A 12642-nucleotide genomic window follows, 5' to 3' on the forward strand; every position below is an offset into this window, starting at 1 on the left:
TCGCAAACAAACTATACCAAATGATAGAGGAATCATTCCTCACCTGATTGTGTTATTAGTTTTCGAGAATGAGCTTTAATTCGTCATGTTATGACCAAAAGGCTGCCCTATGTGTGTATTCAAACGCCCTCTCTACCTTAGATTTAAGAATACAGTTGGCATGTTAACAGATACGCACATTCTTTTGATATTTAACTGTATCAATAGTTTGAATCATGTTAAAATAGAAACATAATTTTCACCGAAACCCTCTCACACTGTTTCAGTCCAACGTAATTAAAAGCGGTCCATAGAACAAAGCACGGAACAAAAAGTCTCTCCGGAAGCCCAACCATACTAGGCCACCATCGCATCAATAATGCTCAGTGAAGTGAATCGCACCGAATTGGTACAGCTGCTGTCCCAGAAATGCGTGCAGCCGTGCGCTAAAAACTGTATCAATTCCCAACCCAAATGGACAGTCGGAAGTGGATACCTACCGGCCTGACTGTGCTTTCCATTTTTCTCGCTGATTCACATTTCCGATGTCCATTTGATTGAACCTATCAGTGCTGCACATGCATGGATGAATGAATGACTGAATGACTGAATGTGAAACCGAAAACATACCGGCGAGCGCCGGACTCTGGACCGGAAAATGCAATAATATAGCAGTTATCGATATTGCTAAATAATAATGAAAAATGTGTAGGTTGATGGTACGCCGGTGTTCGTGTGGAAACTGGCACACTACCAGAATCCCGTAGACCTCCGGATCGGAACATTGGAGGTCCGCAGCGTAAAACTGGCAGCAGCTGCAACATGTAGCTTACCGAGCAGTGTTTTGTGTATGTGTTTTATTGTTGAACAAAAATTCGAATGCAATTCAGCCACGTTGCAGCGTTGACGTTTATAACATATTCTGATTTTTTTTTATAACAAGTGAAACGCGCATAGAGTGTCCAACTTTGTTTTTATTTTTCTTTCTGCTTGCATTCATCAAACGCAAGTACTGTTTTTATTATTGCTTTATTCGAGCACACACATATACAATTGGTAAGCATCGGCATATCCGGGAAATTGAATGCGACGATAATGGCTTTTGTTTTGAGTTTCATGTGAATCCAATCGAGCTAATTTCGATAATTGAAGCCCGCTCAGAAGAACAATCGTTTCGATCAATTAGCAAGCGATCGATGGGCTTCAAATTAAAGACTTCAACAAGTGTGCGATCTGCCTCCTATCTGTAGTCAAAAGACCTTTTAAGGTAAAAGCATGACCATGATGAGGTTGGAGCTAGTTTTACAGATAATTGGAAACCTTCGGGTAAAACGGTTTATAAGCATTATTCAGGTATTCATTTTCAGTAAACAGGACACCGCTGTTATAGACGAGTGCACGGATGGATTTAAGTTCACTCACTCGACAAAAAGTGACACAACAGCGGGGCCCTGTTTACTAAAAATGAACACAAGAATAATACTCACGTAACATTTGAAACGGGTCTATCAACTTATGTAAACAAACGCTCACGCAAACTAACAACACCATCGGGCAGATGCAATTCTCCCCTTCCCGATAGTGCTCTTGGTTTGCGTGAGCGTACTTTGGTTCTCGTGAAAACGACCTGTCAAATTATCTACAAAAGTTTATAGGCCCTTTTCAAATGTTACGTGGGCATTATTCATGTGTTCATTTTAAGTAAACAGGGCCCCGCTGTTGTGTAAAAAAAAAAAAACTAAAGTTCACCCGTGCACAGGTCTATGTCAATTTTTTTCAGCAGATGAACAAAAGTTCACCTGTGCACCTGGGTTGAAAAAAAGAAATCTGTGTTTTTGTCCAAAAAATCTTTACATCTTAGTTTTTGTCCAGAAGATCTGTGATGATAATTTATTAATTGAATCCTTCAAAAATGTCCTTTGAAACATGATTGAGCCATTTTCCTAACAGAGACAAAAAATAGATAAAAATATATGTATGATAAATTACTTATGGTTAGGCAAAGAAGAATACCTCTGACAGTTCTCGTTCAGTAGAGATGAACTAGCCAACGGCTAAAAATCTCTCTAAGAAAGTTAAAAAAAAAAAAAAAAAAAAAAGTTCTCGTTCGCATGCAGAGATATAAAAGTTGTTGATGATAAAATTACACTGAGGAGTAAATTATGTTATTAAATTATTAAATTACTAAACATTTCATGTTTACTCTTTAAAATATTTGATCATATTTTAAAAATCTGTGAAATCTGTTAAAATCCTAGAAATCTGTAATCTGTTAATACAGAATCTTGGTTTTAAAAACTCTGAAAAATCTGTAGACAAACAGATTTATCTGTAGTTTTGGTAACCCTGCTGTGCACTCATCGGGCTAATCGGTCAGAGTTTCCAGATTTGTTTCACGATGTACCAGTTCTAAGAGCGATTTTTAAAAATGAGGGTGATACACTGAGGCAAATAGAGTTAAGAATTTCATAAGACTCGAATTATGAACGACACATATTAAATTCATAAGCACGACTTATGAAAATTTTTCGTCTTACATGAGGTAGCTCTTCTACGCCATTAGTCGTTCCATTTTCCCAAGCGATGACAGACGAGTGGTCCAGACACAGGACTCGTAATCTCAACGTCCATGGTTCGGTTCCAGTCTGCTCAGTTTTATTATTTTTTTGGCGATATTATTTTTCATAAGGAAAATCAATGAAATTCATACCGATTTCTTGTGGCTAAAATTCATAAGTGGTTCTTATGGAATTCTTACGTTCTTTTGCCTCAGTGTACGCAACATTGTGGAATTTATGGGAGAATAGCCCATAATGCACCCCTGGGGTAAAATGGCCCCGTGCACGTTTTTCGTTGTTTTTCCATTACTAATTCTGGAAATATCATGTGCCAGAATGTTAGTTCAAGCACTGAACTAGCAATGCTGATTGTTAAATTCACGAATTGACAATTGGAAAGCCATGAAAAACAGCGCAGGGCCATTTTACCCCAGGGGTGCGTTTTGAACCATCCTACCCACGTATTCCAATAGACCTTTTCGATGCTTAATCGTCTTTCTCTATCTATCACACATGTATGTGATCAGAGATGTTATGCCTCAGAACACGACGCCGACTGAGATTGAACGCAGGCCTGCTGGGGTGAGAGTTTATCACGCTTACTACTACACCACTGGCGCTGCTAATTCAAAAAGTTATGTTCATTTTATTTCAAGAAAATAATGTTTTTCAAGAAAAAGTAATTTTCCTTAAATTGAAAACTCAACCAAATATGCCCAATACTGAGCCAATAATTGTTAAATGTATGTTGAGTCAGCTGCTAAAAATTCAGAGACGTATCTTTAAACTTGTGCTTTTAGAGCCGTTTTTCTAAAATTTAATTACTGCTGTACGATCAATTTTGAGAAACACTGTACACTTCACAACATATTTAAAAAACAATAATGGATTTATGATCACTTGAATGTCAGCCGCTAAAATGGCCACACTTTATCATCTGAATTAATTTTGTCCAAAAAAAAAACTCAGCGTCGATCTCTCATAATCCCCCGTTCAACAAACATCAATTAACTCCAGTCAACCCCAGGCATCTGTCTCACCTAACAGCACATCCATTAGTCTTTCACGCCTTTTCCCTCTTAATCCCTCAAAAGAGCAAACCTCCAATCTCTTCACACCGCCCAGTTACTATCGCACTCACTTCATCAATGAACCGAAAAGAAAAACTCCCCCTCTATTATAAGCTAATTATCCAATGTCCCATATTTCAATAAATCATAACTGCACCACCTCCACCGCATCGTGTCTCTTCACATTTCAACATCGTCGAACTGCACCACCTCACCACCACATTCTCGCACGTCGTCGTCGTTTTCCCATCGGGAGAATCCGGTCGTGAAAAAACATCAAACTCCAATGTAACCATTCATTATCCCATTAGCTTCCTCTAGTGCGCTGACTGTCCCTTCGCGTTGCTTCTCACGTTTCATCGTTCGGAAAACTCTACTCCCTCCCACCCTCACTCACTATGGGATGGGTGCGGGGAATGGATGGTTGATGGTGCAGTGCGATGATGCCGAAAGTAGTGTTTTTATTATGCTCATTTCGAAAGTTGAAACACTTTTTATTACTCCCACCATTTTTCGGTCCAATGCGTCCTTCCGCCCACACAACCCCGATCTCACCACAGTGTCGCATAGCTCATGGTTATATTTCTTGAAATTTTACACCAAACATGTAGTTTGGTATCTGCTGCCAAGCTGCTCGTTCTCAGATGCAAATACGTCTGCTCGTCATCCCAGCAGCGAGGATGATCATGATGTGGGTAAACTGCTGCGGTGCACTCTTTTGGGAATAGAGCGTGGCGGAAACTTGGAAAGTGCAGCATTCCTAAATGTTTTGACATAGTTTTATTTGCTCATTTCACAGCTAGACAGCGTTTGAAGATAACCAAATAAAAAAAAAATAAAAACCGTGGAAACGCTACCTTCCGCAGACGATGGCGGTTGGTTTGTTTTTGATTTGCGGGTAAATATTGTCGCTCTTGCAACATGACAGGGATCTTGTCGCTTGCAGTCTTTAGGGGGAAATGATTAAATAAGTGAAAAATGGATGCAAATAGGGTGTTGGGGGATTTAGGTACGTTGGTTGAGCGGAATACTCCGGTTGCTTTTCCGTACCTTAGATCCTACGTTGTGTGTTTGTATAGAATCGTGCTATTGTTTCCTTAAAATTCCGATCCTTTCCGAATATCCTAGATATCCTTTTGTTCCTTTCACAAATGCAATAGAACTGAACCAATTCCACTTCCAAACACTTGATTTAGGGACCAAAGTTTAAGACACTTTATTCGTACGGTTTGTAAAGCGCGCGCGTATAGATTTTTGCCTTTATTCGTTCGCTATCGGTTGGCTAACTAAATTCACTGTGTCGTTATCTGCCTATCATACCTAGGAATTCTGTATCGACCTTACTTACTTACTTAAGGGTCCTGTGCACCACCAGCGGTGCAAAGGGCCAACGTGAAAGACTTCCATCCTGGGCGGCTGCTCGCTTTTGCCTTGACCTGGGCCCAGGTCAGATTCCTATCGACTTGCTTAATTTCCTTATTGAGGCTCCGCCGCCATGAGCCCCTGGGCCTGCCTCTGCTGCGATGTCCTGCCGGATTCCAATCCAGCGCTTGCTTGCAGATTTCGTTTCCGCCCCGTCGAAGTGTGTGGTCGACCCACCTCCACTTTCGCTCTCGAATTTCTGTTGCTATCGGCTTCTGATGACATCGACGATGGAGCTCGGCATTCGAGATCCAGTTGTGAGGCCACCAGGCACGAATTATATACCGCAGGCATCGGTTGATGAAGACCTGCAGCTTTTGAGTGTTCTCCGCTGATACACACCACGTCTCGCTGGTGTATAATAACACAGATTTCACGTTCGAGTTGAAAATTTGGATTTTTGTGCTTGACTTATCTGGTTGGATCTCCATACGTTGCGTAAACTCGCAAAGGCAGCCGTAGCCTTCTTGATTCGTGCACCTATGTCGCTCTTGGTCCCGCCGTCCGACGCTATTTGGCTGCCAAGATATTGGAAACTTTCGACCTTCTCCACTGCTTGCCCCGCTACCGTAAAGTTGGAAGGGTTGCCCGTGTTGATATCCAACGATTTGGTCTTGTTGACGTTGATGGTGAGACCCGCCGCAGAGGAGCGTTCGGCTAGGTCATTTAGCTTACTCTGCATTTCAGAGCGCCGTTGTGCTAGTAGAGCAACATCATCAGCCAAATCGAAGTCGTTGAGATGCTCCATGGTGATAGGCTTCCAAAGCAGCCCACGGTTCGGTACACGGTCAATTGCACCTACCATGATCTCGTCGATTACGATGAGAAACAGTAGCGGTGATAGTATACATCCTTGTCTCACACCAGCGACTACCCGGATAGGGTCGGACAAGGCTCCGTTATGCAGAACTCTGCACTTGAAAGCCTCATACTGCGCTTCTAGGAGGTTGACGATTTTATCCGGGACTCCCTTGCGTCTCAGGGCGCCCCACAGATTCTCGTGATTGAGACGGTCGAAAGCTTTTTCGTAGTCAATGAATACCAAATAAAGGGACTCTTGGAATTCATTGAGCTGCTCCAGGATGAAGCGGAGCGTGGCAATATGGTCCACAAAACCCGAGTAGCACACTTGCATCACAATAAGTTACAGCAACTTGTTTATGACTGAAATAAGTCGTATATAAGCCTCCCTTAGCTCAGTCGGTAAAGGCGCAGCTACAAAGCAAAACCATGCTGGAGGTGACTGGGTTCGATTCCCGGTTTAGTCTAGGAATTTTTCGGGTTGGAAAATTTCTCGACTTCCCTGGGCATACTGTGGAAGTGCATCTAGAACACTAAGTTGAGAGCACGCAATAAGCTAATATGCGATATGCAATAAGCTTGAAATGCGAAGAAGAAGAAGAAGAAGAAGAAGAAGAAGCGTCTACGATTGATTTGTGACAAGCGTGCTACTAGGGAAGATCTTCCGGCACGGAATCCTGCCTGCTGACATCGGAGAGTCGCGTCAATCTTCTCCTGTATTCGATTCAGGATAACTTTGCACAGAACTTTGAGAACAATACACAGTAACATGATGCCTCGCCAATTGTCAGATACAGGGATGGAAAATCATTTACAATCATTTCGTGCATTCATTTACATTCATTTGCCTCTAACTTTTTTCATCAACAGAGTTCCATAAAATAGTGTTTGAAGGTTTTGTAGGATTTAGTATTAGCTACATCTTTTGTAAACAACTCAAATCTGTATCTCTTATGCATGATTAATCAGAGCGATAAGAACCCACCATTGTTTTTCAGTGAATGTAAATTGCATTCACTGAAAATCAATAACATGTTCTGCCAGTTCTATTTCGTCATGCATAAGAGATCCAAATTTTATTTTTAAGCAAAAGTTGTAGTTCATATCAAATACTACAAAAGCTTTATACATCGTTTTACGGTATTCTGTTGATGAAAAAAGTTAGAGGCAAATGAATGTAAATGAATGCACGAAATGAATGTAAATGATTTTCCATCCCTGCTCCCTTCTTTGGGACCTTCACTAAGATGTTAAGATGTGTCCCAGATATTACAGAATAGTTGATGCAACATTTGTGCGGATAGCATGGGGTCAGCTTTGTGCATCTCCCCTGATATGCGATCGACCCCTGGAGCCTTGTTGGATTTCATGCTTCGGATAGCTGCTTCAATCTCCTGCAGTGATGGGGTCTCGGAATTGACGCGAGTGATGCGCCGCACCCTAGGCGGATCATGCAGAGATGTTGATGGCTGGTTGGCCGTCGAAACTTGGAGAAGTTGTTCGAAGTGCTCAAACCAGCGTTTCAGCTGGTCAGTGGGGTCGGTAAGCAATTGTCCAGTCGTGTCCTTCACTGGCATCCTCGGGTTCATCCTTGCTCCACTCAGGCGTCGTGAGATATCGTAGAGGAGGCGTATATCGCCAGTGTTTGCGGCTTTCACCCACGCTCGCTTGTCCCGTCTGCAAGACCGCTTGACTTCCTTCTCTAGAGCCGAGTACCGTTGACGGGCTTCGTTCTTGGCTCCTCTGGTTCTCGCCCGCTCTATCGCGGCTTTTGCTTCTCTACGCTCCTCAATCTTCCGCCAGGTTTCATCTGTGATCCACTCTTTCCTCTGGGTGCGCAGCTCACCCAAGTTGTTCTCGCTTGTTTCTATAAAGGCATTCAACGTCTATTGTTCTTCTACGCTGCCACCTTCTGGAACGTCCGCAGTTCGAGTCTCAAGTTCTTCAACAAAAGACCTTTTTACCGTTGGATCTTCAAGTCGGCGTGTGTTGAACCGCCGCCCGAGTCTCTCCTCCCGTCGCTGGATCCGCGCCATGCGTAGGCGGATTTCGCCGATTATAAGGTGATGGTCAGACGCGATGTCGGCGCTGCGTTTATTCCGGGACATCAAGAAGGCTCCGTCTCCATTTTCGGCTGATGCAGATGTGGTCGATCTGATTTTCGGTATGTCCATCACGGGAAACCCACGTGACTTCTGTTTCAACCAGTGTTGTAAATTAAATTTTAATTAATTTAATTATCGCTTAATACTAACACATCCAACATTTCCGCCTAACTAAATTTCAACATAAACATAAACAAGCCTAGCTTGTTGCAGATGCGGTTGGCTGGACGCCTGTAGGTCCCTTTAGACGTCTTGATCGTCACCACTCATATAACTACGTTTGCGCCAGGGTGAACCTCGGCTATCCTCGCTAAGGGCCATTGAAGTGGTGGTAAGTTGTCCTCCCGAAAAATCACGATGCTGCCTACACGGATAGTGCCTGGTAAACGGTTCTTACTTGCTTCCTGAAGTCCAGTGATGTACTCTTGACTCCAACACTGCCTGTATCGCTGGAACATCTGCTGCCGTTGCTGATAGTGGGCTGAGCGGTTAGTGGGTATGGCTGTAAGATTGGGATCGGGGAGGGCTTTCATAGAAGTCCCGATCAAAAAATGGGCTGGTGTTAGGGCATCGAGGTATCTAGGGTCGTCTGATAATGGGGCTAGAGGTCTAGAGTTAAGGGGGGCTGATATTTGTACGAGCAGGGTGCAGAAGTATTCATGACTCAATTGGTTCGTACCGACTTCCTTTTTAAGGCAGATTTTGGTGGAGCGTACTGCTGCCTCCCATAATCCACCGAAATTGGTTGCACGGGTTAAATGCCAGGATATTCCTTGCTGTGAAATTTCAGATACAATAGCAGTTGACAGGTCCATGACTAGTTCCAGGTCTATCGCTTTGGTCGTAAAGTATATGAAAACTGCAATGTATCATTTCGGTGGGGCTGCTCGACGGTGGAGGGGCTTTAAATAGAAGGGTCCACAAAAGTCCACGCCAGTTATTTATTAATTTATTGTTGCTTCGTCTTCGATTGAATCTTACAGACTGCTCTACATATTCTTAATTCTATTTTTTTAAACATTCTTAGGAATAGTAAAATCGTAATGAACACCAACGTCGTTGAAGGCTTTCAAGCAGGAATTTAGTGGATTGTTCTGACCATAGACGGTTCTATGTGCCGGTACAGCAATGAGAGGAGATTTCCTTAGTTGCCGTGGTGGTATAAAGAGATAAATTTCCTGGAGCAATTGAGGACAATCGATGTTTCCGCCAAGTAGGTCGAAAATGAATAGTTGCTGAATCATTTTACGCCTTTCATTTAACGTTTCTATGTTTATCAATGCACAACGAGCGGTGTAGTCAGGTAGGTGCATGGGATCATGCCATGGCAGGTTTCGTAGTGTGAATCTGATGAACAGTCTCTGTATTCGTTCAACTTTTAAAACGAGTGAGGTATGGAACGGAGCCCAGATGGGAGCTGCATATTCTAGGAGGCTCCTTACTAGAGTACAGTACAGCGTCTTCTGGGCGTAGATATCCGTGAACTGCCAAGTGTACCGCCGAATGAAGCCGACTTTCATTCCGTTTTCACTGCACCATAGGAACAAATTGTCAATATTACGCTGAAGTACAATACAGTCGAGGATGGAAACGATGATTCTGTAGATTTTCAAGTCATGGGCAAACATCTGCTTGAATGATGAGATACGTGGACACAAATCATTTACAAACAATACGAAGATAAATGGTCCCAGCACACTGCCCTGTGGTACACTGGAAGTGATTGAAAACGATTCCGAACGAGTAGAGTTTAACGACACGAAAGCATAACCATTCGTCAGGTAAGACCGAATCCAGTCAACCATCCAATCGGAGAGTGCTATAGCTTTCAGTTTTTCACAAGCACGCAAACGGTTTTGAAAAATCAATGTAGACCGAGTCAACCTGATTGCGAAGTTCGACCTCGCGGAACAGTGTGTTGGTATAGCACATCAGATTCGTGGATGTAGAACGATGTTGAACAAACCCACGTTGATACTCCGATATGAAAGGCTGAACAACACTGTAAAGTGCTCCGTGCACTAGGGTTTCGAAAGCCTTGCTAATGCAGCATAGAAGCGAAATACCACGATAATTGTCAACGTGGTTATGGCTACCGGATTTGTGTATTGGTACGATAGCAGCAGTTTTCCATAAGCTGGGGAACGTCCTCTCGAACAGCGAACGGTTGAATATACAGCAAATCGGTAAAGCCAGTGAGCGACCGCAGTATTTCAGGAAATTCGGAGGAATTCCGTCAAATCCGGGGCTTTTTGATGCATTAAGATTGGTCAAAACTGTATGGACATTAGAGTGATGCAAAATTTGAAATTTTCGCTCCACAATACTTAAACGATTACAATGGAATTGGAATGGGAATTACTATAGAAAAACCAAGATTTTCGTTCAAGTCTATCTAATAATTCACCATATCGGTCTGCTTCAAAAGTTTTCAACTGTACTTGTAGGAAATTTTTCCAGCTACAACTTTGCTCAAAACCACTTTTTAATTAAATGCAAGGATCGAAAGTTATCAATGGTTCAATGCACTGATGTCTTATGATCATGCTCAATCAACTGCTCAGCAGGCAACATTGGTGTTTCTGGGGCGTTGAAAAGGACACAAAAATCATGGCTACTATGTCACACTGCAAAATACAGTGTTGCCTACAGAGCAGCTGCTTGATCATGTCATAAGTTTACCAATCTGTTAAACAATTAATAACTTTTTCCTGTCTCGTTTTACATAGAAACAATCTTTAGCAAAGTTGTAGCTGAGAAAATTTTCTATAAGAATGGCGATCGAACTGTTTCGCAGCTCAATATGGAAAAAGACTAGAAGGTAATGAACAGAAAGTTGAGATTTCCCATAGTAATTTACATGTAAACTTCAAATGGCTTGTGCGAAGTCTGTTTCTAACCAAATGAGTTGTAACCTTGAGAGGCTAATCATGACCCGATTTGAAACCATTTAAGCACTGTGGACCGAAAAAGTCAAATTTTGCATCAGTCTAATGGACATCATCTGGCGTGAAGCGTAGTAAGGGGAAATTTAAGTCATATTCATGTCGATCGTTGACGCTGTAAGCGGAGAGGCGAGCTTGCCTTGCACCATAAACACATGAAAAAACGTAGCGAACAAATTTGCGATCTCTTCCGGCGAAGTTGCGGTTGCGCCGTCTAGAACAACTGTGTTGGGTAGACGATTGCACATCCTTTGCGACTTCACGAATTTCCAGAAATTCGATGGGTTTTGTCTCAGGTTTGACTGTGTTCGTTGAACATGTTCTTCGTAGCTAGCGGCGAGTAGTTCGTTGTATTGAGCTTCAATTGAACGAAGAGTATTTCGGTTGTCCTCGGATTTAGAGATGAAAAACCGTTTGCGGGCCTTGCGGAGTTTGTTGCGTAGACTATGCAGCTTTGTATTCCGCCAGGGTTTCCACGCAGAGTAGTCGGAGAAAGGTCTACGAAGAGGAACACACTCGTGGAAAATTGCGTGCAGTTTTTCGTAGAACTGGTTTGTAATGTCAACGTCAACTGAATCACCGTTCAGAATCAGGGACCAATTAACTGCTGTAAATAAGTATGTGATCTAGGGTGGTTAGGTCACAGTTTTTAAGATCCAATACTGCTGGGGCATCATGACGATCAGGTAGATTGAAGTGCGCATCGAGGTTCAGAATGAATGGCCTGTGATGGATGTCAACATTAAGCAGTGGAACCGCTGGTTCAAGGAGATCAAAAACGTCTGGATTGGTAGTGAATGCCAAATCAAGCAGCTTTCCATTTGTGTTTACAAATGGGTTAACCTGAATTAGACCATTAGCAAGCATTTCTTCGGTAAGAGCCACTTCCGGCTCCGTCGATGAGTTTGAAGGCAGATACCCGTTCATGTCCTCGTCGAAATTCCAGAGTAAATGAGGGAGATTATAATCACCCAGCACCATGATGATATCATCGCTCAAGGACGTCTCTGTAATATTCCGTATTGCTACGGCATGTAACTTGTAGAGCTCAGCACCTGACAAAGGGCGAACGTAGATTCCGGATATGAACAGTGGGCGGTTCTCCAAACTAATTCGGACAATGACCTGCTAGAGATGGTCACAGTTTTCCAACGAAACCAAGGAGCAAGGGTGCACAGATTTGACTGCTATGAGTGTACCACCTCCCCTGGATAATTGACTGGTAGATTCATAGCCAGGTTTTTGTTAAGACCACTGCATCGTAATCACTACTTGTCAGTCTCAAACGAAGTTCTTGGATCTTCGTACGTAAACCCCTAACATTTTGATAGTAGATAGAGAAAACTGAATCCGAGAGGTTCTCCATCTCACTATCATTAACTCGTACCGAAGAAATCCCAGGTGCATTCATGGAGCGGTCCTGCGTTCGTCTCGGTCAATGTAGGGATGTCAGTACGTTCCAAAGTTTGGTTAACACCACTGGAATGACGACCAGTCGTCGCGCTGGAATCGGAGGGTGGATCAGACAAAATACTGCTTAGAATTGCAACGTACTCGCCTTGAATGACAGGTTGGAAGACCCCTTCTTCATAACCACACACAGGCCCAGGACGACTGTTGGCCGATGACGGAGTGTGCTCGACTGTGGTGGAAGGATTAGGGGCTTCCTTAGAGCTAACCTCGTTGCGTCCTGTAGTTTGAGTAGTACTTGCAGAGTGTTGAGTTGAAGCAGCAATGGCACCCACGGAGAGATGATATTCTC

General features: G+C 43.0%; 1 protein-coding gene across 1 annotated transcript in view; it reads right to left on the minus strand.

Annotated features, from left to right (window-relative positions):
• Window positions 1-12642, minus strand: part of LOC135711020 (carboxypeptidase N subunit 2-like) — a 403442-nt gene that overhangs the window by 180636 nt on the left and 210164 nt on the right. The gene's annotated exons all lie outside the window — the stretch shown is intronic.

The sequence above is a fragment of the Ochlerotatus camptorhynchus genome, unplaced genomic scaffold, assembly GCF_037179485.1.
Source record: "Ochlerotatus camptorhynchus isolate MF236.1 unplaced genomic scaffold, CSIRO-AGI_Acam_v1.1 ptg000416l, whole genome shotgun sequence".
NCBI classification, from domain to species: Eukaryota; Metazoa; Arthropoda; class Insecta; order Diptera; family Culicidae; genus Ochlerotatus; species Ochlerotatus camptorhynchus.